This window comes from Chiloscyllium plagiosum, chromosome 1 (assembly GCF_004010195.1).
Source record: "Chiloscyllium plagiosum isolate BGI_BamShark_2017 chromosome 1, ASM401019v2, whole genome shotgun sequence".
NCBI lineage: Eukaryota > Metazoa > Chordata > Chondrichthyes > Orectolobiformes > Hemiscylliidae > Chiloscyllium > Chiloscyllium plagiosum.
This window is the reverse complement of record NC_057710.1, coordinates 3,792,723-3,800,596: the sequence shown is the minus strand read 5'-3', so window position 1 is coordinate 3,800,596 and position 7,874 is coordinate 3,792,723. Positions and strand designations below refer to the sequence as shown.

The following is a 7,874-nucleotide window of genomic DNA, read 5'->3' as shown; positions in this document are numbered from 1 at the left end:
CAGCATGCTGTCCCTCTCCTGGGAGTGTTTGATGGGGACAGTGTAGAGGGAGGTTTACTCTGTATCTAACCCTGTGCTGTCCCTGTCCTAGAAATGTTTGATGGGAACTTTGAATATTCACTCCTTCTATTATTGACGTTCTGTTACAGCACTGTGTACTATCTACGAGATGCACTGCCGATATTTACCAACAGACAGAACCTTCCAAACCCATGACCTCTACCATTTAAAGATCAAGCGCAGGCAATACATGAGAACATCTCCAAGCCACTTAACGTCCTGACTTGGAAATATACACTAGTACTTCACTGTCCCTGAAATCCCCTCCTTAAGGGCATTGTGGTCAACCTACAGCACATGGACTGAAGGCAGTTCAACAAGGCAACCTCACCCCGACCTTCTCAAGGGGCAACTAGGGACAGTTAAATGCCAGCCCAACTAGCAATGCTTGAAACCTGAGAATTAATGCTTTAAAAACAGAGGAAAATGAGAAAAACATTCTGTGGTCTGTGGTCCTAACCTTGCAGAGCCAGTGAGCAGGGTACTGAATAGAACGGTATATTCCTCATGTGTCCTGTCCTCTGTATTTGCTGTTCCCAGACTATTCACGATGTCAGTCCCTTTCTCCTCTTTGTGTAGACCATCCCATATTGTCAGATCCTGCTGTGGGATTCAGTCCCACCCTGTGAGGCACTGGTTTTAGGTGAAGGGTGGGGAGAGGGTGGGGGAAGTCAACTTGCCTGAGAAGGTGCTGCTTTCCTCTTACAGCTGGACACTCTGAGTCAGAGATGTCAATAGATTGCAACAGGGAGGAGAGGACAGATTAAAACATCATGTAAACATGACAAAGAGTCAGGTTAGTGAGAAATCTCTCACTCAGCAAGACAACAGTAACTATCCAGCCAACTTGGTGTTGTTGACATTGCTGGGATTAATCTGGTGTGTGTGTGTGCGTGTGTGCGTGTGTGTCATAGAGGTGTAAGGCAAAGAAGCAGATCTTCATAGATCATTTTGTGCATGTGTGTGTATTCTGTCTATGTGTGTGTGTATAGTTACTCGGTGGTCAGTCACTCGGGCATATTCACATAGCTTTTCAAATGCTATTTATAGATTTTCTTTAACAACAAGCAGAAGTTTAATATTACTGAAAATATTCAAAAGCTTTTCACCTTCAATTCCAGCCTCGGGCGACTGTCTGTGTGGAGTTTGCACATTCTCCCTGTGTCTGTGTGGGTTTCCTCCAGTTTCCTCCCACAATCCAAAGATGTGCAGGTCAGGTGATATGGCCGTGCTAAATTGTCCACAGTGTTAGGTGCATTAGTTATGGGGAAAATGGAACTGGGTGGGTTACTCCTCGAAGGGTCAGTGTGGACTGGTTGGGCCGAAGGGCCTGATTCCACGCTGTAGGGAAGCTAATCATCTAATATACTCATCCAGATGCCTTTTAAATGTTGTAATTGTACTAGCTCCACCACTTCCTCTGGCAGCTCATTCCATACACGTACCACCCTCGGTGTGAAAAAGTTGCCCCTTTGGTCCCTTTTATATCTTTCCCCTCTAACCCTAAACCTATGCCCTCTAGTTCTGGACTTCCCTACCCCAGGCAATATACTTTCTCTATTTATCCTATCCATGCCCCTCATGATTTTGTAAATCTTTATAAGGTCACCCCTCAGCCTCCAACGCTCAAGGGCAAACAGCCCTTGCCTATTTAGCCTCTCCCTATAGCTCAAATCCTCTAACCCTGGCAATATCCTTGTCAGTCTTTTCTGAACACTTTCAAGTTTCACAACATCCGATAGGAAAGAGACCAGTGAGTGTGTTTGCAGCTGGCCCCCTTCTGGTCACCATCAGTTGGTGTTGCTGATATTTTGCAGTGTAATATACCATGAGACAGGTCAGATCCCAGAACAGTACCTGGCTTCATAGATCATTTTGTGTGTGTGTGTGTGTGTGTGTGTGTGTGTGTGTGTGTCTTCTGTCTATGTGTGTGTATGGTTACTCGGTGGTCAGTCACTCGGGCATATTCACATAGCTTTTCAAATGCTCTATATAGATTTTCTTTAACAACAAGCAGAAGTTAATATTGCTGAAAATATTCAAAACTTTTCACCTTGCACTCATCAGGACATTTTGCAAGAATACAAATTTAAGAAGAAAACCAATAGATGAGAGGAGTGCGCTGATTGTTTAGTAAGTCGACTCTGATTGGTAGAGATGTTGCCATGGAGAATTGACCCATTAATGCTCATTAACATTCAAATTTCAAACCAGGCAGATTTTCTGATTATGAGGTAAAAACAATGACTGCAGATGCTGGAAACCAGATTCTGGATCAGTGGTGCTGGAAGAGCACAGCAGTTCAGGCAGCATCCGAGGACAGGCAAAATCGACGTTTCGGGCAAAAGCCCTTCATCAGGAATAAAGGCAGAGAGCCTGAAGCGTGGAGAGATAAGCTAGAGGAGGGTGGGGGTGGGGAGAGAGTAGCATAGAGTACAATAGGTAGGTGGGGAAGGAGATGAAGGTGATAGGTCAGGGAGGAGAGGGTGGAGTGGATAGGTGGAAAAGGAGCTGGGCAGGTCGGACAAGTCCGGACAGGTCAGGGGATCGAGTTTCTGGAGGTTAGAAGCTAGGATGAGGTGGGGGAAGGGGAAATGAGGGAGCTGTTGAAATCCACATTGATGCCCTGGGGTTGAAGTGTTCCGAGGCGGAAGATGAAGCGTTCTTCCTCCAGGCGTCTGGTGGTGAGGGAGCGGCGGTGGAGGAGGCCCAGCACCTCCATATCCTCGGCAGAGTGGGAGGGGGAGTTGAAATGTTGAGCCACGGGGCGATTTGGTTGATTGGTGCGGGTGTCTCGGAGATGTTCCCTAAAGCACTCGTTTTATCGAGGGCGGGCCTGGCAGAAAAGCGACGTCGCCAGTTATCCCTGTGTTGGCTTTTCTGACACCTCCTGCTTAAAACCCAAAAGGTCAGAAGGGTCGTGAGGCCCCGCTTTCACGGTCTGTACTCGTACTGAAAATCAAGATCAAGCCTTCTGCTCCACGGGAGGTTTCTGTCCTCCCTGAGCTCGCCTTAGGACACCAGCGTTACGGTGTGACAGGTGTACCGCCTCAGTCAAACTCCCCACCTGCCACTCTCCCCGGAGCGGGTCACGCCCGGCCGCCCGGGCGCTTCCGACCAGAAGCGAGAGCCCCTCAGGGCTCGCCTCCCTGCCTCACCGGGTAAGTGAAAAAACGATAAGAGTAGTGGTATTTCACCGGCGGCCGAAGCCTCCCACTTATTCTACACCTCTCATGTCTCTTCACATTGACAGACTAGAGTCAAGCTCAACAGGGTCTTCTTTCCCCGCTAATTGTGCCAAGCCCGTTCCCTTGGCTGTGGTTTCGCTAGATAGTAGGTAGGGACAGTGGGAATCTCGATCATCCATTCATGCGCGTCACAAATTAGATGACTAGGCAATTAATAGGCTATTTAACAACACTCATATGAGTGCACATTTCGAGTTTTCATGTCGCTCGTCGACAGCCAGTCATAGTTACTCCCGCCGTTTACCCGCGCTTCATTGAATTTCTTCACTTTGACATTCAGAGCACTGGGCAGAATTGGTCAGTGCGTTGCCCTAACAAGTGTAACAGTGATTGGCAGTTACCTATTGAGTTGAGTTGAGATACATGCAGTGTGTGCACCCATTCTTTTTTGTCTTGCCTGTCAAAACAGGGAGAGATTTGTTAATTTAAAACTCCTCTACCCCCAGCAATCCTGCCACAAACTGGTATCTAGTTAAGATGGTGAATCCTTGAGGGGACATCTATCTGATCTAGTGCACTCCCATTGCAAACTCTAGAATGATTTGTCTGAATTTTACATGCAACATGAATGTCAGGTAATGTTGCAAGACCTCATAGCCAACCTGAACATCCACATCAACAAACCCAAAATGGGACGAGTATTAACAGCATGGCAAAATCAACAAAATCCATGCTGTTCTCAATGCTGGGCCCAAACCTGTATCCACTGGAGCTGTCTCTCAGCATGATTGGACACTTTTACTTCAAAGCAAGCTAGAAAAGGTCGGTGCTGGGTCCACTGCTTTTCATCATTTATATAAATTATTTGGAGATGAACATAGGAGGTATAGTTAGTAAATTTACAGATGACATCAAAATTGCAGCTGCAGTGGACAGTGAAGAAGGTTACCTCAGAGTACAACGGGACCTTGATCAGATGGGCCAATGGGCAGAGGGGTGGCAGATAGAGTTTAATTTAGATAAATGTGAGGTGCTGCATTTTGTAAAGGGAAATCAGAGCAGGACATATGCACTTAATGGTAAGGTCCTGGGGAGTGTTGCTAAACAAAGAGACCTTGAAGTGCAGGTTCATTGCTCCTCAAAGTAGAGTTGCAGGCTTTGGCACACTCACCTTCATTAGTCAGTGCATTGAGTATAAGAGTTGTAATGTCATATTGTGGCTGTACAGGACATTGGTCAGGCCACTTTTAGAATCCTGCACTCAAATCTGGTCTCCCTGCTATACGAAGGGTGTTATTAAACTTGAGAGAGTGTAGAAAAGATTTACAAGGGTGTTGCCTGGACTAAGGGTTTGAGTTATAGGGACAGGTTGAATAGGCTGGGGCTACTTTCCATGGACCGTTGGAGGCTGAGGGGTGACCTTATACAGGTTTATAAGATCATAAGGGACATGGATAGAGCAAATAGCCAAACTCTTTTTCCTAGGGTGGGGGAGTCCAAAACTAGAGGGCATAGGTTTAGGGTGAGAGGGGAAAGATTTAAAAAGGACCTGAGGGGCAACTTGTTCATGCAGATTGTGGTGACTGTATGGAATGAGCTGCCAGAGGATGTGGTGAGGCTGGTACAATTACAATATTTAAAAGGCATCTCAATGGGTATATGATTAGGAAGGTTTTGGAGGAATATGGGCGAAATGCTGGAAAAATGGGACTAGGTGAGATTGGGATATCTAGTCTACATGGACAAATTGGAACGGAGGGTCTGTTTCCATGTTGTATGACTTTATGACTTCAAGTAATCAGGAAAACCAATAAGATGTTCTGGTTTATTGCAAATGGGAATTGAGTATGGGAGGAGGGCAGATATGCCTCAGTTATACAAGGCATTGGGGTTTCTGTATCCAGAGTACTGCTCCCCATAAAGTACTGCTCACAATACAATATTGTTCATCATAAAGTACTGCTCATCATACAGTATTGTTCACAGTACAATACTGCTCACCATACAGTACTGTTCACCATACTGTACTGCTCACCATACAGTACTGTTCATCATACAGTACTGCTCACAATACAATATTGTTCATCAGACAGAACTGCTCATCATACAGTACTGGTCATCATAAAGTACTGTTCGTCATACAGTACTGCTCACCATACAGTACTGCTCACCATACAATACTGCTCACCATACAGTACTGCTCATCATACAGTACTGCTCACAATACAATATTGTTCATCATATAGTACTGCTCATCATACAGTACTGTTTGTCAGACAGTACTGCTCACCATACAGTACTGCTCACCATACAGTACTGTTCGTCATACAGTACTGCTCACCATACAGTACTGTTCACAATACTGTACTGCTCATCATACAGTACCGCTCACCATACAGTACTGCTCATCATACAATACTGCTCACCATACAGTACTGCTCATCATACAGTACTGCTCACCATACAGTACTGTTCACAATACAGTACTGCTCATCATACAGTACTGCTCACCATAAAGTACTGCTCACAATACAATATTGTTCACCATACAGTACTGCTCACCATACAGTACCGCTCATTATACAGTACTGCTCATCATACAATACTGTTCGTCATACAGTACTGCTCACCATACAGTACTGCTCACCATACAGTACTGCTCATTATACAGTACTGCTCATCATACAGTACTGTTCGTCATACAGTACTGCTCACCATACAGTACTGTTCGTCATACAGTACTGCTCATCATACAATACTGCTCACCATACAGTACTGCTCACAATACAATATTGTTCATCATACAGGATTGTTCACAGTACAATACTGCTCATCATACAGTACTGCACACTATACAGTACTGCTCATCATACAGTATTGTTCACAGTACAATACTGCTCACCATACAGTACTGTTCATAATACAGTACTGCTCACAATACAATATTGTTCATCATACAGAACTGCTCATCATACAGTACTGCTCATCATACAGTACTGTTTGTCAGACAGTACTGCTCACCATACAGTACTGCTCACCATACAGTACTGTTCGTCATACAGTACCGCTCATCATACAGTACTGCTCACCATACAATACTGCTCACCATACAATACTGCTCACCATACAGTACTGCTCATCATACAGTACGGCTCACCATACAGTACTGTTCACAATACTGTACTGCTCATCATACAGTACTGCTCACCATAAAGTACTGCTCACAATACAATATTGTTCATCATCCAGTACTGCTCATCATACAGTACTGCTCACCATAAAGTACTGCTCACAATACAATATTGTTCATCATACAGTACTGCTCATCATACAGTACTGCTCACAATACAATATTGTTCATCATACAGTATTGTTCACAGTACAATACTGCTCATCATACAGTACTGCTCACCATACAGTACTGCTCATCATACAGTATTGTTCACAGTACAATACTGCTCACCATACAGTACTGTTCATAATACAGTACTGCTCACAATACAATATTGTTCATCATACAGTACTGTTCACAGTACAATACTGCTCATCATAGAGTACTGCTCACCATACAGTACTGCTCACCATAGAGTACTGCTCATCATACAGTACTGTTCATCATACAGCACTGCTCACAATACAATATTGTTCATCATACAGTACTGTTCACAGTACAATACTGCTCATCATACAGTACTGCTCACCATACAGTACTGTTCATCATACAGCACTGCTCACAATACAATATTATTCATCATACAGTACTGCTCACAATACAATACTGCTCATCATACAGTACTGCTCCCCATACAGTACTGCTCATCATACAGTACTGCTCACCATACAGTACTGCTCACAATACAATATTGTTCATCATACAGTACTGTTCACAGTACAATACTGTTCGTCATACAATACTGCTCACCATACAGTACTGCTCACAATGCAATACTGCTCATCATACAGTACTGCTCACCATACAGTACTGCTCATCATACAGTACTGCTCACCATACACTATTGCTCACAGTACAATACTACTCACCATACAGTACTGCTCATCATACAGTACTGTTTGTCATACAGTACTGCTCACCATACAGTACTGCTCACAATACAATATTGTTCATCATACAGTACTGCTCACCATACAGTACTGCTCACAGTACAATACTGCTCATCATAGAGTACTGCTCATCATACAGTACTGCTCACCATACAGTACTGCTCACAATACAATATTGTTCATCATACAGTACTGCTCACCACACAGTACTGCTCATCATAGAGTACTGCTCACCATACAGTACTGCTCACCATACAGTACTGTTCACCATACAGTACTGCTCACAATACAATATTGTTCATCATACAGTACTGCTCACCATACAGTACTGCTCATCATACAGTACTGCTCATCATATAGTACTGTTCACAATACAGTACTGCTCATCATACAGTACCGCTCATCATACAGTACTGCTCATCAGACAGTACCGCTCATCTTATAGTACTGTTCACAATACAGTACCGCTCATCATATAGTACTGTTCACCATACAGTACTGCTCATCATACACTACCGCTCATCATACAGTACTGCTCATCATACAGTACTGCTCACCATACAG

General features: G+C 44.1%; 1 long non-coding RNA gene across 1 annotated transcript in view; it reads right to left on the bottom strand.

The window, feature by feature from the left end:
* Positions 1 to 2,937: 2,937 nt before the first annotated feature.
* Positions 2,938 to 7,874, bottom strand: part of LOC122555167 — a 22,838-nt gene continuing 17,901 nt past the window's right edge. Inside the window, exon 4 of the long non-coding RNA XR_006313197.1 lies at positions 2,938 to 3,031. This is a non-coding gene — a long non-coding RNA (uncharacterized LOC122555167). The remainder of the gene's footprint in view (positions 3,032 to 7,874) is intronic.